The sequence below is a fragment of the Mercenaria mercenaria genome, chromosome 1, assembly GCF_021730395.1.
Source record: "Mercenaria mercenaria strain notata chromosome 1, MADL_Memer_1, whole genome shotgun sequence".
NCBI lineage: Eukaryota > Metazoa > Mollusca > Bivalvia > Venerida > Veneridae > Mercenaria > Mercenaria mercenaria.
Genome location: NC_069361.1, coordinates 94,442,504 through 94,462,283, shown reverse-complemented (window position 1 = coordinate 94,462,283; position 19,780 = coordinate 94,442,504). Strand labels below are relative to the sequence as shown.

The window sequence follows — 19,780 nt, the reverse complement described above, 5'->3', positions numbered from 1 at the left end:
AAAGAGAGGCGAGCCATGATCCAGTCAGAGGTCAGGAGAGCGGAAGAGCATGCTAGACAAGCGAGAGCGGTGCAAATGGGATCACAGGGCACATGGACTATGTGGAACACCACAGACAGGAAGTTGGCCTGGGGAGACATCTGGAAGTACGAACCACTGAGACAGTGTTTCTCCTCAGGTTTGTCTATGATCTCCTACCATCACCAGCGAACCTCTGCCGATGGGGACTAACACTGGCCCTAAATGCAGCCTATTGCCCAGACAGACCAGGTACACTAGAGCATGTACTTTCATCCTGTTCAACATCACTGACACAGGGAAGATACAGATGGAGACATGACTCAATCCTCAGAGTTAGCTGACTGGCTGGAGGGAGAGAGAAAGAAGGAACGTGGAAGTAACCCCCACCAAAGTCACATCGCCTTTGTGAAGCTGGGTAAATCTGCAAAGATATACTCACAGCAAGTATCAATCCTAGACGACACTACCGGATGGAACATGGAAGTTGACTTCGGGAGGAGACTTGTATTCCCCGACATTGTCCAGACGACTTTGAGACCAGATATCGTTCTGTGCCAAGTCGGGGAAGAAGCTCATCGTCATCGAGCTTACAGAACTTGATGGGAGACAAGATGTGAGGAGGCCTACAAGAGGAAGAAGGCAAAGTACACAGAGCCTCTGGACCTTTGAAGCAACATGGTTGGCGTACTTGGCTGTTCCCTGTTGAAGTAGGCGTTAGAGGGTTCAGTTCGCAGTCCTTTTGCCGACTGATGACAGCAATTTGAACTACTGGCAGAGAGAGACGAAAGGCTATCCAGAGACGTAGCCAAGCTGCTGAATGTGCGTCTAGCTGGTTGTGGCTGAGACGGGAGGAGAAGACTGGAAGCAATCAACCAACGTGCAGTGACTGATCACCACTGTGGGCCCACCCGCCACGACAGTGTTCATGGATTTGAGGACCGAAACACCGGATGGTGGACTCCATGCTGATGATGTTGGTTGAGGAGCAGTCTACAGTCCATAACAGGTACGACTACGACTGTATCTCTACACATTATATATAATTCATCAACTTTTATATTGTTATTTAAAGGAAATGTCACCCAAAATTGGCAGTAAACTTTTAGTGTGATATTCCAGTGTGGCAGCACTACTTGAGCATTGTGCTTGCGTCTACAAGCAGACAGTGACTGCATTAAACACATTGCCACAAGAGATACCTTTATAAAGTTTGCAGTGCAACCCTTAAGATCTTCGGAGTGATTTTCTGTGTTATAACTGAAGCAAAATCAAAACAGAAAGCTTGAACAGTCAATTTGTCAAGTGGCATATTGTGCAATTTTAGATGTCTATTATTCTGATGATACAGACATTGGTAATTTTTAAGCTGCAGAAAAATTGTGTAATGTCTGCAACAGGCACTTTGCCATGCTAAGTTATTGCTAAAACTGGCAAATGACTATCTTAAAATGACCTGCTTTAGCACTGAGCACAATGCCAGACTACAGCTGCCTCACTGGAATATCACTTATAATAATACTTGTAAAATGGGCCAGATTTTGACTTCCTGTTTCAACGTTACATGATTTTACATTATCAAGAAGATAAAAAGACAAAGAAATTTAATTTTATTGAGTATAAAAGATATTATCACAGTTTTGAGAAATATATAGCTATACAAATTGAACAGTAACTTGTAATGACTGCTTGACCAATCAAATGAAAGAAAGGTACTGACTAGCAAATCCTCTTCTGCCGTTTATAAAACTTGTCGGCTTTGTTAAGAACATCATTTTTCAAGATTTCAATTCAATAAACATGTACAGTTCAATGTCTTAAAGCCCTGCTCCGCGACTAGTCAAATTCTAGTGTGTGTATGCAACCCATCATTACAATAGTTCAAAAATAGTACCCCTCATGCTTATAAAGTTATATGAAGCTATTTTTCTACAGGATATGTTTCAAGCAAAGCATTAAGCTAAAACAAAGTATTATTAAACACTCTGATACAGAATTCTTATCCTTTTTATAACTGTCTATAACCCTAAATAGAAAACAATGTATGTGAATAAGCTGTCGTTCATTCAGAGGTCTAATTAAGCTTGTTCTCTTGCATATTATACACTTAAATAATGTACACAGTACAACATACATAGGAAAATAACATACTGGTACATTGTGAAATAATATTAGTAAAATAACTCTTGAGACAAATAATAATTATAATTTACCCACCACAGCTATTTAAGGTACACAAGATTTGAAAATTACATATTTTTCAGTGGTTATATATCTACTATTATGAACCTTTTTTGTAAACCAGGAAGTCCAACAAGGGGTTGAAGCTAAATCAAATTATGATTTTCTATCAGTTACATGCGAGAAACTTGTCTGACATCAAAGAACGTAAGTAAGGTATACGAAAGTTGTAACATGATTAAAATACAGGCTAACACAGCTCATTAAACAAATAGTTACAACCGAAAAAGCCAAAACACAGTTTACTATAAAACCTACTACTTTCTTAATCATCTAGAGCTATTACCAAATGTGATTCATACCCCCACCAAAAGCCTTGTTTGAAATAGGTTACATTTGAAATTAATGACTCCAATGGTGGATGAATATTGCACAATAGCTTGAGTCTGTGTTAAAAATATCAAATAATCAGAGAGGTACAGATAAAGTGTATCAAAACACTATATAAGTATAATTCTAAGCAAAAAGGGTGCATAATTCAAGAAATATTGGTGCAAGAGTTATGCACCTTGTGTCATATTATGTGGGTGATGATGTGGAACAACTACTTCAAGTTTGAATCAAATGCATTTCGTAATAACTGAGATATAGTGAAAATGCCAGGGTCGCACAGGTCTGGAAAAGTCATGGAAAATGAGATTTGTCTGGAAAAGTCGGGGAAAATTGAATTATTGCATTTTGTCATGGAAATGTCATGGAAAATTTAAAAATCATCATGGAAAGTAGGAAAGTGATCTGGAATAAGTCTGTATGTGCATAAAACGATTACAACTGTTTTAATTTAATATCATCAGTAATTTACGTCAATATTGGGGTCGAATCTGGTTGGGTACGAAATGACCGTTAAGTTTACTATTGCACCGTTTCCGGTTTATTTTTGTTGTACTTTTAAAAACGAAATTAAGCGTGAAATAGCTAAAAATAGTAAAATATGAGTCAGAAAAGAAGTTGCCGATACAACACTAACTGGAAGAAATCTCAGAATTGAAAAAGAAAAAGACTAAGCTTGAACAGGAGGTTCAAGATTTAACTTCTGCAAGTGAAAAATTGTGTGACAACGCAGAAACCACAGGAGAGATAGCATTTGTGACCCAAGCTAACTCTTTGAGAAGGACTGCTAAAGAAAAGCAACAGGAATTAGAGCAGTTGGACCTTAAACTTGACCATAAACTTGACTCACTAAAACAAAAAGAGTAAACAGCTGTTGGAACTTGAACTTTACTCTTGAAAAAAACAAAAAAAAACAACTGAAGTCTTATTTTGCAAATAGTTTGAAATAAATAGTCTTTGTATGCCAATAAAATGAGTGTATCATTGCATTTATTTCGAGTTTCGTATGTTTGGATTGCGTCATGGAAAACCAGGCAATGTCATGGAAAAGTCATGGAATTCTTGTATCCAAGATCTGTATGAACCCTGAAATGCATCAAAACTTTAAAAACCCTAAATTCTAAGTAAAAGGGGACACAATTCATGAAAAATTGGTGTCAGAGTTATGCATCTTGTGTCACATGATGTGGGTAATAAGGTGGAACATCTATTTTAAGTTTGAATCAAATCCATTTAGTAATAACCGAGATATAGATTCCTGGACAGTACAGGACTGGACAAGACGCAACGGGACGGGACGTGACAAAACTGACTCCTACATAGCACCCCACAAACATGTTTGGTGGGGTATATAAACCCTCAACGATATTTTTAATATTGTATAGTACTGTAAAATTAATCACTATAATTGTAAAAAAAAAAAATGAACTGAGATAAAATGAGATATTTGTATGTCCAGTCCCGACTTAACTGGCAAAGAGAACAGAAAAGACCTTGGCACAAATATAGATTGCAACTACAGTGTTCAGTGTAAGAACTAGAGTTGGCAAGGATTATTCGTATATTTGTTCATTACATAAATATTTGAATTCTACTTCATAATTCTAATATTCAAACAAGAAGGCCATGAAGGCCCTGTATCGCTCACCTGACCTATTGACCTAAAGATCATCAAGATTAACATTCTGACCAAGTTTCATTAAGATATGGTCATAAATGTGGCCTCAAGTGTTAACTAGCTATTCCTCTGATTTGACCCTGTGACCTAGTTTTTGACCCGACATGACCCAGATTCGAACTTGACCTAAAGATCATCAAGTTTAACATTTTGACTAAGTTTCATGAAGATACAGTCATAAATGTGGCCTCTAGAGTGTTAACAAGCTTTTCCTTTGATATGACCTAGTGACCTAGTTTTTGACCCCACCTGACCCAGATTTAAACTTGACCTAAAGATCATCAAGATTAACATTCTGATCAAGTTTCATTAAGATATGTCATAAATGTGGCCTCTGAAGTGTTAACTAGCTTTTCCTTTGATTTGTCCTGGTGACCTTGTTTTTGACCCCACATGACCCAGATTCGAACTTGACCTATCGAGGGTTCAACGCAATAAGGGCGTATCTACATATGATTATTATATGTAGATACGCCCTTATTGCGTTGAGCCCTCGCTATAGATCATCAAGATTAACATTCTGACCAAGTTTCATTAAGATATGGTCATAAATGTGGCCTCTACAGTGTAAACTAGCTTTTCCTTTGATTTGTCCGGGTGACCTAGTTTTTGATCCTACATGACCCAGATTCAAACTGGACCTTAAGATCATCAATATTAACATTCTGACCAAGTTTCATGAAGATAAAATCATAAATGTGGCCTCTACAGTGTTAACAAGCTTTTACTTTGATTTGACCTGGTGACCTAGTTTTTGACCCCAGATGACCCAATATCGAACTCGTCCAAGACTTTATTGAGGATAACACTCTGACCAAGTTTCATTAAGATTGGGCCAAAATTGTGACCTCTAGAATGTTAACAAGCTTTTCCTTTGATTTGGCCTTGGTGACCTAGTTTTTGACCTCAGATGACCCAATATCGGACGGACAGACGACGGACGGACGGACAATGGACACAGGGCGATCACAAAAGCTCACCTTTACGCACTTTGTGCTCAGGTGAGCTAAACAAGAGGACCATGATGGTCCTGAATCGCTCACCTGTCCCCACATGACCCAATTTTCATGAAGATCCATTGAAAAATATGGCTTCTAGAGAGGTCACAAGGTTTTTCTATTATTTGACCTAATGACCTAGTTTTTGAAGGCACATGACCCAGTTTTGAACTTGACCTAGATATCATCAAGATGAACACTCTCACCAATTTTCATGAAGAGTATGGCCTCTAGAGAGGTCACAAGGTTTTTCTATTTTTATACCTACTGACCTAGTTTTGACCACACGTGACCCAGTTTCAAACTTTATCTAGATATCATCAAGGTAAACATTCAGACAAATTTTCATGAAGATCCATTGAAAAATATGGCCTCTAGAGTGGTCAAAAGGTTTTTCTATTTTTAGACCTACTGACCTAATTTTTGACCCCAGGTGACCCAGTTTCGAACTTGACCTAGACATTATCAAGATGAACATTCAGACCAACTTTCATACAGATCCCATGAAAAATATTGCCTCTAGAGAGGTCACAAGTTGTTATTATTATCTGACCTACTGACCTAGTTTTTGATGGCATGTGACCCAGTTTCATGAAGATAAAGTCATAAATATGGCCTCTACAGTGTTAACAAGCTTTTCCTTTGATTTGACCTTGTGACCTAGTTTTTGACCCCAGATGACCCAATATCGAAATCGTCCAAGACTTTATTAAGGATAACACTCTGATCAAGTTTCATTAAGATTGGGCCAAAATTGTGACCTCTAGAGTGTTAACAAGCTTTTCCATTGATTTGACCTGGTGACCTAGTTTTTTACCCCAGATGACCCAATATCGAATTTGTCCAAGATTTTATTAAGGGTAACATTCTGACCAAGTTTCATTAAGATTGGGCCAAAATTGTGACCTCTAGAGTGTTAACAAGCTTTTCCTTTGATTTGACCTTGTGACCTAGTTTTTGATCCCAGATGACCCAATATCGAATTCGTCCAAGATTTTATTTAGGGTAACATTCTGACCAAGTTTCATTAAGATTGGGCCAAAATTGTGACCTCTAGTGTTAACAAGCTTTTCCTTTGATTTGACCTGGTGACCTAGTTTTTGACCCAGATGACCCAATATCGAACTCGTCCAATATTTTATTAAGGGTAACATTCTGACCAAGTTTCATTAAGATTGGGCCAAAAATGTGACCTCTAGAGTGTTAACAAGCTTTTCCTTTGATTTGACCTGGTGACCTAGTTTTTGACCCCAGATGACCCAATACTGAACTTGTCCAAGATTTTATTAAGGGTAACATTCTGACCAAGTTTCATTAAGATTGGGCCAAAATTGTGACCTCTAGAGTGTTAACAAGCTTTTCCTTTGATTTGACTTGGTGACCTAGTTTTTGACCCCAGATGACCCGATATCGAACTCGTCCAAGATTTTATTGAGGGTAACATTCTGACCAAGTTCATTAAGATTGGGCCAAAAATGTGACTTCTAGAGTGTTAACAGTCAAATTGTTGATGACGGACGGACGGACGACGGACACAGGGCGATCACAAAAGCTCACCTCTGAGCACTTCGTGCTCAGGTGAGCTAAACAAGAGGACCATGATGGTCCTGAATCGCTCACCTGTCCCCACATGACCCAATTTTCATGAAGATCCATTGAAAAATATGGCTTCTAGAGAGGTCACAAGGTTTTTCTATTATTTGACCTAATGACCTAGTTTTTGAAGGCACATGACCCAGTTTTGAATTTGACCTAGATATCATCAAGGTGAACATTCTCACCAATTTTCATGAAGATCTCATGAAGAGTATGGCCTCTAGAGAGGTCACAAGGTTTTTCTATTTTTATACCTACTGACCTAGTTTTGACCACATTTTACCCATTTTCAAACTTTATCTAGATATAAACAAGGGAAACTTTCCCAAAAAAAAATTTTCTGAAGACCCTTTAAAAATTTAGGCCTTAGAGGGGTTTTAAAAAGGTTTTTATTTTTTTGGGGACCTACAAACATATTTTTTTTGCCCGGGCAGTTACCCATTTTCAAAACTTGACCTAGACTTATCAGAAAAAACACAGCCCAAACTTTCATACAAACCCATAAAAAAATAGGGGCCTTAGAGGGGCCCCAAAAGGTTTTTTTATTATCGGGGACCTACTGACCAATTTTTGCCAAACACTTTGCCCCTTTTTTAAAAACCTGACCTAATATCATAAAGGGGTGAACATTCGGCCCAAAATTTTCAGGAAGACCTTAAAAAAGTAGGGCCCTCTAAAGGGGTCCAAGGTTTTTCTTTTTTTAGAACTACTGCCCTAGCTTTGATCGCGGGTGCCCCTTTTGGCCCGAATTTGGTCCTGATATCATAAAGATAAAAATTTTCAACAAATTTTTATACAGACCCCAAAAAAAAATAGGGCCTCTAAAAGGTCCCAATTTTTTTTTCCCTATTTTTTGGGACCTACTGACCTAGTTTTTTAAGGCACGTGACCCCTTTTTTCGAACTTGTTTAGAACCCATAAAGGAAAAAAATTTCCCTGATAAAATTTTCAAAAAGGATCCAAAATTAAATTGGGCCTCTAAAAAGGGTCACAATTTTTTTCCCTATTTTTAAAAAACCTACTGCCCTTTTGGTTTTGCCCCGCAGTTGCCCCGGGTTTCAAAATTACCTGATATCAGTAAGTTTGAACATTCAAACCTTTTTTCCCATACATTTTCCCCAAAAAAATGGGATCTCAGAGTGGTCCCCAAGCAAAAGTTAGGGGACCCCAAACCCCGAAAAAAAAAAGCCCCCCTTGGTCACTTTGTGACGGGTAAAGTTTAAAAAACAGAACAAACAAAAGAAAATGAAAGAACAAAATTTTTAAATATTTTGCTAAACCTGCTTTCATTATAAATACAGTGAAAATGGTTTCCCAAAATTTCTTTGTCTTTGGTTTTAAATTATAAAATTTGCCCCAAGATTGGGTGACAGGTACCCTTTTATTAAAAAGCTGTTTTAAAAAATTTCTATATGGTAACATTGATACAAAACAAAAAAATCGTCATTTTTTATAAAAAATTTGCTAAGGCTTGAAATTTACAAAACTCGGGCCCTACACTTGTCTAACGACTGGGAATTTCAGTTAAAGATGTTCAAAAAAATTTTTGGTGAAAAAAAAAATGCCAAAGTCCCCATGTTAATTCCAAAAGTGATGCAAATCCTTTTTTTTTTTGAAAAAATGGATTTAATGTTTTTGGGGGAATTTATATGACCTATGTTGTGGTGAATTAGTACCCTTTCAAAAAAATCAAAACCCCGGGCTAAATTTGGTTCAAAAAGGCCTTGTAAGTATTAAAGTCGGGAACACTCAAAACTTTAAACTTTTAAATTTTTCTAAAAACGATCAAAACGTAGTTACATCATTTTGGGGGTGGAAAAAAGGGCCCAAAAAGGGGTAAAACCATGCAAATGTAATGGGTATTAATTATTTTAAGAAAATTTGGCTCATCCAGTCAAATACTTTTAAAAAATTAATTTACACAAAATTTTACTAAAAAGTATTGTATGGTAAACTTTTTTAAATTTTGTACTCAATTTTCAACAAATGGTGAAACTTCAGCCAAAATTTTATTTATACTCCCCCCTTTAAATCCAGCTTTTCAATTTGGAGAAAAAAAAGAATCTATCTCCCTCTTTTAGAATAAAAAAAAAAACCCCACTTGATCGTAAATTTGTTCATGCTTTTTAAAAAAATTTAAATGTCAAAATGATGCTTTCCCTTTATGTCGTTTAAAGTATTCAAAATTTACCCCATAAAAAAGCCGGGTTTAAAAAAAAATTGGGGGATTGTTTTTTTTTTTATTTACTAGGGGAAAAACATCCTGTAAGAATTAAAAAACTAAAAAAGGCAGTTTGCCTTTTACAAAGATGAAAAAGGGCAATTAAAAAAATTTTGTTGGGTTTAAAAATTGTAAATATTTAAAAACTACTTTGGAGTAAACAAATAGACTTTATGAATTTTTGGGTTATGAAAACCACAAAGCCCTTTGAGTTGATCAGTTAATGGCTGATGTCATAAAAACTTTTTTAAAAAGGTTTTTGACTGAAATTTTTTATACCAAAAATCTTTTCCGTTGCCATCCCTAGAAAGAAAATTTTTTCTATCTCTGAAAAATTATAGAAGGGCTCTACTTTTTTTGCACTTTCATTTTTAACAATAAGGGCAAAATTTTTAAAAATTCTCAAAAGGGGTTTCACAGGGGAAATTGGGAGGGAAATGGGGTAAATAACAGCACAAGAAAAATTTTTTTCAAAATTTTTTAAACACTAAAAGAAAAAAAAATTGATTCTAATACAAATGAATAAAAATTGTTTTTTTTGAAAACAAGTAAAAGAGAAGAACCTTATTTTTAATTACCTACTATGAAATCTTTTTTGAAAAGAAACACTCCCATTTGAGGGAAATTTTTTTCCATAGTCAAAAAAAATATTTTTGACCAAAACCCAAAAACAAGGGGGCTTTGATGCCCCGGGATCGCTCCACCGGGGGGTAATATGAGCTACATTTTTTCAAAGGGTCAAACTGTATTTTTTAAAAAATTTTTTGGAAAATTTTCCGATGTAAAAATAAAGAAATCCCGGGGGCGGGGCCAAATTTTCCCCCGGGGGTTAAGGTTTTAAAACAAAGTTTTAGAATCTACTGGGCAATTTTTCATTTTAAAATTTTAAGATCTGGGCCCTTCTGGTTTTTTTTTTAAAGCAAATTTATAAATTTTCCTTATGTACAATCAAGAAACCCCCTGGGGGGGGTTTCAAAAAAACCCCGGGAGGGTCAAGATTTGAAAAAATTTTTGTAGGGGCCCCATGGGCAATGCCCCAATGCAAATTCTAAACTTTGGGGCCTTCGGGTTTTATTTTAGAAAATTTTGAAGATTTTTTCATGTAAATAAAGGGAAACCCCCAAAGGGGGGCGGGGTAAATTTGCCCCCGGGGGGGCATGTTTTGAAAAAAATTTTGTAGAACTATTTAGGAAATGCTACATGCAAATATCTAAGATCTAGGCCTTTTTTTTTAAATTTTTAGAAAATTTTTGAATTTTCCTTATAAAATCAAGTGCCCCCTGGGGGGGGGGTAAATTTTGACCCCCGGGGGTATGATTTGAAAAAATTTTGTAGGGGTTCCACAGGCAATGCTACATGTAAAATTTTCAAAAGCTCTAGGTTTTCTGGTTTTTTTTAGAAAATTTTCAAATTTTTCTAGGTACAACCCAAGTAACCCGGGGGGGCGGTGTAAATTTGACCCCGGGGTTTTAAATGTTTTAAAACCCAATTTTTTAAATCTCTAGGGTTTGTAAAATTATCAAAACCCCCTTCCCCTTTTTCTTTTTTGAAAATTTAAAGTTTTTCCTATAAAAAATCAAGTGACCCCTGGGGGGGGTAAATTTTTGCCCCCGGGGTTTCAGGATTTAAAACTATTTGGGAAAAGGGTCCACGGGCAAGCAAACTTGTCAAATCTAAGATTCCCCCTTTTCTGGTTTTTTTTTAAGAATTTTTTTGAAATTTTCCTATAAAAAAATCAATGGACCCCCCGGGCGGGGTAAATTTTGCCCCCCGGGTTTTGTTTTGAATTTTTTTTTTTTACAGGTCCACAGGCAATGCTACTTTCCCAAATATCTAAGTTTAAAGGGCCCTTTTGGGTTTTTTTTTTTTCAATTTTTTTAAAATTTTTCCCTATAGAAATCATTTTTAAAATCAGGGGGACCCCTGGGGCAGGGTTTTTTTTGGGCCCCGGGGTAATGTTTTTGAACAATTTTAGTAGAGGCCCACTAGGAAATGCTACATGTCAAATATCTAAGCCCCGGGTCTTCTGGTTTTGAAAAGTTTTTTTTTAAGTTTTTCCTATTTAAAATCAAGTGCCCCCCTGGGGGGGCGTAAAATTTTGCCCCCGGGTTTATTTAAATTTTTTGGGGGTAAAAGGTCCACTGGGCAATGACATGTCAAATATTAAGCTAAAACCCTTTTGGTTTTTTTTTTTAAAAAAAAATTAAAAGTTTTTCCAAAAGAAATCTAGGTAAAATAAGGTGCCCCCGGGGGCAGGGTAAATTTTGCCCCCAAGGTCATTGATTTAAAACAACTTTATAATGTCCCCTGGGCAATGCTACTTTGGCAAATACAAGCTCTGGGGCCTTTGGTTTTGGAAAGAATTTTTTAAGATTTTCCTATGAAAATCAAGTGCCCCCTAGGGCGGGGTAAATTTTTGCCCCCGGGGTCATGATTTAATATTTTTGGAAAGGGCCCCATAGGCAATGCTTACAAAAAATATCTAAGCCTGGATTCGGGTTTTTTGAAAGAAGTTTTTTCAAATTTTTCCCTTTTTGGTTGCCAGGGAAACCCAGGTTCTCCCAAGGGAATTAAATTCTTTGAAAAATTTTTTGTAGAGCTTTCACCCAAGGAACATTCCTGTGAATTTTGGGTGAAATTTCCAGCGGTTTTAGGAGGAATGTTGGGTTTTTAAAAGGGAAAAGGGGGGACGGACACGCCAAAACGGACGCCAAAAACGGGCGGATGCCGGGCGGGGGGCGATTTACAATAGCTCATCCCCCCGCCTTTGCGCTAGGGAGCTAAAAATAAAGGTATTGGCCCAAATAGGCTAAAAGCCATTTCAAACTTTCACTGATAGGGAAAAAAAACTTTCAGTGGAACTCAGTTTTTTCTTATATTTAACATCAATTTTTTAAAAAAATACTTTAGTAAATTAGATTCTTTTCCTAAAAATGTTTTGGTTTAGCTCCCCTGCAGGGTTTTACATGATGAAATTTTTAGGTCAAGTTTTTAAAAAAGAAGTGTTTTCTTTGGCCCCGACCAGCCAAACCCCCCAAAACCGGGTATCCCTTTTTTTTTATGATATACTTGGGTGAAGCGAAAACCCCGGGGGAAAGTTGGAAAATGTGGTTAAACCCGTTAAAACAGAATGACAAACATTTAAAACAATTTTAAAAAAAAATCACAACATAAAATAGACATTTTTTTCTTATTTTTAAAAGATTCCCTTTAAAAAAGGGAAAAAAAACCCGCTATTGAACTACCGGGAGTTTTAAAAAACACAAACCCCCCTAAAATGGAACTCTTGAAACCCCCGAATGTTTTTTTAAAGTGTTTTGGGAAAAAAAAACATTTCTATAGGCACAAATTATCTGTCTTTTTTTTACTCAACACTTTGTTTTTCCCCGTTTTTTAAAAAAAGACCATCCCAAAAAAATTTTTAAATTTTTTTGAAAACATTAACCTGTTTAGTTCAATTATTAATTTAAAAAGGATTATTTTAAAAACCCCTATATGACCTTGCCCCCCTGACTTTCTGGGTGGGAAACTTGCACCGATCCTCATTAAAAATCGACATTTGTTTCACCCTTTGGGGGTTTTTTTTATTCAAATTCTTTATACTCAAAATTTAAAATTGGGCTAAAAAAGAGCTTTAAAAATTTTGAGCTGTATATGGGAAAAAGGGGACCCTTGAGGGAAACTGGGGCAGTCACTTTGGGGTGGTTTTTAAAGACTCCAATTTTGATGAAGGTATTTGGGCAATAACTTTTGTTTTGTCCAAAAAAAATTAAGTAATAACAAGATAAAATAAAGTTTCAAAACATTAAATAAATAATTCTAAGGAAAAAAAGGGGGCAAATTCATGAAATATTGGGGTTGGGCAAAGTGATGCACCTTTTTTTCAACATGTGGGGGGATTTAAGTGTAAAAACTCTTAAGTTTGAATCAAATCCCCTTTAGTAAAAACTCAAAGAGTGAAAGTGAAAACAAAAAATTTAACCGAAATTCATGTCAAAAGGGGGGGTAATTCATGAAAAAAAAGGCCCCCAAAAAATTTTGGGAGGGTGTTTATGAAGTGAAAGATGATTGTAACAACTATTTAAAATTTTAAAATCCTCTCTTAATAACAAGGGTAAAGTGAAAATGCATCAAAAATTAAACCCTTAAAAAATTTTAAAATAAAAAAAGGGGGGTTATTCAAGAAGGGAATTTGGGGTCAGAGTTAGGGGCCTGGGGTAATAAAATGGGGGGGGGGGGGGGAAAAGTGTAACCAAAATTTTTTACCAAATCTTTAACGGAAAAATTTTAATAAAAAGGAGGGTAAACATGAAAAAATTTGGGCCCAAAAGTTTAAAGGGTCTTGGCCCAAAGATGTGAATGATGAGTGGAAAAATTGTTTTAAGTTTTAATAATCCATTTAGTAAAAACAGAGATAGAGTGAAAGTGCACCAAACTTTAAACAAAAATTCTAAATCAAAAGTGGGGTAATTCATTTAAATAATTTGGGTTTAAGATTTTGACCCTTTTTTTCCCTTGATGGGGTGATGATTAGGAATAAATACTTTAAATTGAAACAAAAAACCATTAAGTAATTACAGAGAAAAGAGAAAAGCAATTTTTTAAAAAAATTTAAACCCAAATTTCAAAGCGGAAGGAAAAACCCCTTTCAACGTAGGGGCAGTAGGGCAGCCCCCTTTTCCCTACTTTTATAGTCAAGCTAAAAAACGTATGACAAAAACTTAAAGAAATAAGTACACAATTTAGTTATATAAAGTTGTTTTTGTTTTTTTCTATTCTGTGACAGCCCCAAAATGTGTAATTGTTTTAAGACCCAAAAATGCAAAAGGGCAATCCCAGTGAAAAACATCCAAAGGTTCTTTAGAAGAAGTTACTTTAAAATTTTCTTATTTTGGGTGTGGGGTCAAACTGAAATTTGAATAAAAACTGAAAAAAAGGGACACCCAAAGGGGGCTACGACCCGTTCCATGAAAAAATTTTTTGGTGGTTCATTTTCTTTTTTAAATGTTTCAACCCCCAAAAATTTGGTAAGGGCCCTAAGAAAAACTATCCATAGGGTGGATGGCAGAACTGGAAACCCTTTAAAAAAATTTAATGGACAAATGACAGAACGTTTCCCAATGACAGAAAGATGCAACCCTATAATTTGAAAAAAGGGTTTTAAAAACCCTTGGGGACAATTCCCCAAACCCCAAATCACAACCCAAAATCACAAACCCAAATTTATGTTAACATTATCAAGTTTCATTTAACTATTTGGGAAATTTTTTTGGAGTTCCCCAAGGGAATATGTAGGCCAAAAAAAGGACCCTAACTTTAAAAAAATATAAATTTTTAACCATATGCCAAAAGTTATGTATACTATTTTTTATTTTAGTTTGGGAAAGGAAAAATACGAGGAATTTTAATAACCAGGGGACGAAGTATTTTTAAAGATTAAAAAACATCAAAAGGTGATGGCAGAAAGACAAACAGTTATTCAAGAAAGCCTTTTTATTTGACCTTAATTTGGAGGTACCGACCTTTCGGTCAGTGAAACTATCCCCTTTTTTACCGAAACATGAATTGTCAATGTGATAACTGTATCATAAAATTTTTTTGGAAGCCCTTTCTCTTTTAAAAACAATTTGTCAAAAATAAACCCCTTTTAAAAGGGGCATTCTTGCTTTACCCCTAAGGACCCTTTCTCCCAAAAAAACCCTGAAGCACATTTCCCCCCAGATTAGACCCCAAGGTTTTTAAATTAAAAAAACTTAGTTCACTGGGTAAGCTAGCCCTTAGGGCCCGATTTTTTAAAAAAAGGGGAAAAAAATTTCCGGCCCAAACCCCACAATACAAAAATAGTCAACCATTAAATTTTAGCTGGGGAAATTAATTTGGTTTGCAGGAATCCAATTTAAACATACCTTGAACCCGTCCCCGCCGAGGTTTTTATCTTAAAAGTCCACTTTCCCCTGGCATGCCCTTTTTTATTTTTCAGCCCGAACAGTTTTTCGGGATTCAATACCGCCCAAACAAACCTGGCTGGGGATACCCCAAGAAATAAAATTTAAAAAAAAATGACAATAACAGTTTTTTACAAAATTTCCTTTTATTTCTTATGAAAAATTTTAAAATGCAAATCGGGAGCTAATACCCGAAAAAGGAAATAAATACCAGGGCATATTCAACCGCAAATACATGTGCAGGCACAGACATGCAGAGACAAATTAGCGGGGTTTTGGGCATGCTCGAAAAAGAATTCTGAATTGTTAAACAGTTCTGGTGCCTTTATGTTTATTTAGCAATATAATCTCCCCCTTTTTAGCTCACCTAAGCATGAAGTGCTCAAGGTGAGCTTTTGTGATCGCCCTGTGTCTGTCATCACTCGTCAACAATTTTACTGTTAACACTTTAGAGGTCACAATTTTAGCACCAATCTTAATGAAACTTGGTCCGAATGTTACCCCTCAATAAAATCTTGGACGAGTTCGATATTGGGTCGTCTGTGGTCAAAAACTAGGTCACCAGGTCAAATCAAAGGAAAAGCTTGTTAACACTAGAGGCCACATTTATGACAATATCTGTAAGAAACAAAGTCAGAATGTTAAACGTGATGATTTTTAGGTAAAGTTCAAATCTGGGTCATGTGAGGTCAAAAACTAGGTCACCAGGTCAAACAAGAGGGCCATGATGGCCCTGTATCGCTCACCTGAGTTTAATTGCTTTCTTGAAAAAAATTCTTTGCTAAAGCTAAACAAATAACCCCATGGGGTGGGGTCAATTTGACCCCGGAGGTCATGATTTGAACAAATTTTGTAGAAGTCTACTAGGCAATGTTACATGTGGGCTGTTTCAAAAAAAAATGGCTAGTTTTAGTTTTTTTTAAACTACTATCACATCATGCATTATTAGATCCTGATTTGTTTGTCTAAAAATGCAAACTGGTGTCATAGAGCTGTATGTAAAGTTTGGTCAAGATTGCTTCACAGAAAAAAAGTTATGTCTGAAAAACATGCCAAAAATGTCAGGAGTGCAACAAAAAAGTGTGACACTTTAAGAAAAGCTTAAAATTCAAAATATTATTTCAATGTCAAAATGTATATGAGAGAGTAAAACATGTATATTTTATTCAAGTTGAATGTCTTGACTAAAAGGTAACATAAATCTATGGATAATATAAGAATGTTTTAAACAAAATACAAGGCTGAAAAGGAATGAGGGCAGTTATGTTAATTTCCATAAAAAATCAGTATAAATCTATGTAAATGACTACAAATTTTTGGTACTAATAGTATTTCATAACCTACACTTACTATTATAGAGTAACACATATAATTGACTTAAAAAAGTAATAATTTAATCATAATATCTCTCAAAACTATTTTTAACACGGTATATCGCAGTGGACCCAAATTTGGTCAGGAGTGAAACATTTGCGCTTAATGAGGCACCGTGTTTGAAAATAAAACATACATGTACCCAAATGCAGTTTTTCAAGTAGTGTGTGTAGTGTTGCAATCATAAAAGACAGTCATGAGTGAAGTTGTGTTTTTGTATGGAGTACGTGGCTCGTATGTATATGTCAGGAGTGAAACATTATTTTCAGTTTTGGTGCTATTCTTAAAACTAGCATATTAAAAAGCAACACTGTTCAGCTGGGCATTTTTTAAAATTCTGGGTGATGAATGGAGGATATCACTACAATCTGGTTCATTTTAGGTAAGTGTTTTACTGCTCTATAAACTGAAATTGATACATTAATATTTTAGCAGTAGAAAATATATCTTATAAATATCTATGTCCACAAAGTAAAACATTTTTATGTATTACTTTTAAGATTTTCCTGTTTATGTTTTATCAAATGTATTTACCTATTGCTGAAAATAACAAATTACAGCATATATCTTTTCTTTTTAGCACGCTTTCTTGCATGAGTAAAAATGTTTCACTCCTGACATTAAAATGGTAAAATTGCATACATTCATTTTATAGAGTAAATATGAAGCAGCCAAGATGAGAAAACTTATTGTTAGCCTTCCAGTCATCAGAAAAATCATGAAGAACATAAATACTGAAACCAATAGAATAACATCCACAGAAAGAGTTTGAAAACTTTTACAAAAGCTGAAAAAGGATGGAAAACTACTTGAAAAGGCGAAACTGAAACAAAAACAGAAACAAGTCAAAAGAGCTGGTCAGAAAAGGAAGAAAATCAAACAAAGTTGTAGATGAAAGAATGAAATCTAAACAGAGAGAATGGATAAAAGAAAAGTAGAAAACAAGCAGTATCATTGTTGAAGGTAATACTAAAAACACTAAGGCTATCACTGAAGCTGATGAATGTACCCTACTCACCTGCACACAATGACACAGTACATTGCAATTTGATGCACACAAGATCGCATAATTATGTGGAGTGTATGTTTAGTAACAAAAAACAAAGTGCCATAACTCTGCAGAATATTTATCAAACAGAACCTAACATGCACCATTCACTGAACTAGAGTTTTTACTGATCACTTGAGTGAGGTTCCATTAAATTTGTATGCAGGGGTTCGGGATATTAGGAGTGCACAAGATTGCATCTGCAGATTGTATGTATATAGTTTATTAACAAAATACAAAGTCCCATAACTGTGCAGTATTTTTTTCTGAAAGAATCTAACAAGCACCATGCACAACTAGGGTTACTACTGATCACTTGTCTTAAGTTTCATCAAATTGTGTGCATGGGTTCAGGAGATTAGGCACGCACAAGAATGCATATGCAGACTATGTAAATAGTATAGTAACAAAAAAACAAAGTCTCATAACTCTGCATATTTTTTTTTTCTGAAAGAGAACATAACCTGCACCATGTACAACTACAGTTGTTAAATTTCACTTTTGTGAAGTCTGTTTCATCAAATTGTGTCAAGGGGATGAGAAGAGTTGATTTGCACAAGATTGTGTCTATAGACAGACAAAAGGAAACTAGTATACCCCCTTACAACTTGAGTTTTTTTTGGGGTAACAACTGATGAGCACAAGGTTGTGTCTATATACAGACAGATGGACAGACAGGCAGATGAACAGACTGATAGTCAGACAAACTGAAACCAGTTAACCCACCAGGCACCTTACAACTTCGATGTTCAGGGGGTTTAATTACGATAGTAGAAACTGACACTTCAAATAATATAAAATAATCAAGTTTATATGTTAAGGTAATAAAATATGACTTATGTAATGTTTAGCTCTAATTTCTAAATATAACCTTGAATTTCACGTAAATTTGCAGGATGAAAAGGTTGATGAACCGGAAATACAGTTGAGGTTCCTCCAGAAGACACTGAGGCTTTCCGGGAGTTCAAACATAGCCAAACACTGGTGTGTCCTGGCAGTCACTACATGATACTTAACAAACTCTAACTCAGCCTAGCTGTTGCCTTGCAGTGGAATCAAAATGGAGTTCAATATACCAGAGCTTGAATGTGCAGGATGAACTATTCATTCTTAGTGTTTAAGTTGACAAACGTGTCAGGAGTGAAACATTTTGACATTTTTATGTTTTCAGAACTTATCATGGTTATATTCTATTAATAGCTCATTGCTACTTTGATATGTAACAAATCAGCACTGTGAGGAGCTGTTCTTATAAAACTGTTCGTAAGTTAACTCAAAGTTGAAAATCTGTTGTTGTTTCTTGAATCAAATTCATCGTTGTTGTTCTAAAAATGTAAAAATATCAAAGTTTCAGAATCAAAACTTGTTAAAAAGCCGCTTCTTTTCTGCATTGCAATAATAAATTAAGGTGTTATTAGACTTGCATTCTGTTTAGATCACAACATTAAGTTAAAATCTAAGTTATGGTAATAATGTGTATTATGTCAGGAGTGAAACATTTATTGGTCAAACTGTTAATCAGTTCTGTAATATGAAATACTAAGTCATGTTTATGTAATACCTTGTGGTATTTATTTGATATTCTTTAAAATATATGGCCAAGTTGCCTTTTTGTATTAAGAGTACAGTTAATTTAAAAAACAAACTTTCTTCATTATAATAGCCATAAAATTGGGCTAAATAACGAAAAAATCAATTAATTTAATTTTTTGGAGGCATACAGCTAGCTCGGACATTTTTTTCATTTTCTTTAACACCTAAACTAAGAAAAGTTAGCATTAAAAGACACAAAGAATTATACTTTTTGTTTCTGCAGTGACTTTGTAGATGGTATGTTGTTTTCTCTTTTTTGTTGGGTCAGTTGAATTAAAGATCAATAAAAAACTTAATATGTGTTGTATTGTTTGCACGCAACCATTTTTATAGACTGCAATGACGGCTTATTAAAATGAGATAATCAGAATGCTACTTAGACCTGTTTTAATTTTTGATCATTTTTACATGTTTCCTGCCATTTTTTTTAAAACAGCCCATGTCAAATATCTAAGACCTAAGCCTTCTGGTTTATTTTTAGAAATTTTTTGAAGATTTTCCTATGTAAAATCAAGTGACCCCTGGGGTGGGGTCAATTTTAACCCCGGGGGTCATGATTTGAACAAATTTTGTAGAGGTCCACTAGGCAATGCTACATATGAAATATCTAAGCTCTAGGCCTTCTGGTTTATTTTGAAGATTTTTCTATGTACAATCAAGTAATCCCATGGGGCGGGGTCAATTTGACCCCAGGGGGTCATGATTTGAACAAATTTTGTAGAAGTCTACTAGGCAATG

The 19,780-nt window shown here is 35.3% G+C and overlaps 1 long non-coding RNA gene across 1 annotated transcript; it reads right to left on the bottom strand.

Moving 5' to 3' along the window:
- Window positions 1–1,613: 1,613 nt before the first annotated feature.
- LOC128546654 (uncharacterized) lies at window positions 1,614–7,153 on the bottom strand. Its single transcript, XR_008366131.1, has 2 exons — window positions 5,015–7,153; window positions 1,614–4,643 (listed from the first exon to the last, which is right to left on the bottom strand). It is a non-coding gene; the product is annotated as an uncharacterized LOC128546654 (long non-coding RNA).
- Window positions 7,154–19,780: the final 12,627 nt, after the last annotated feature.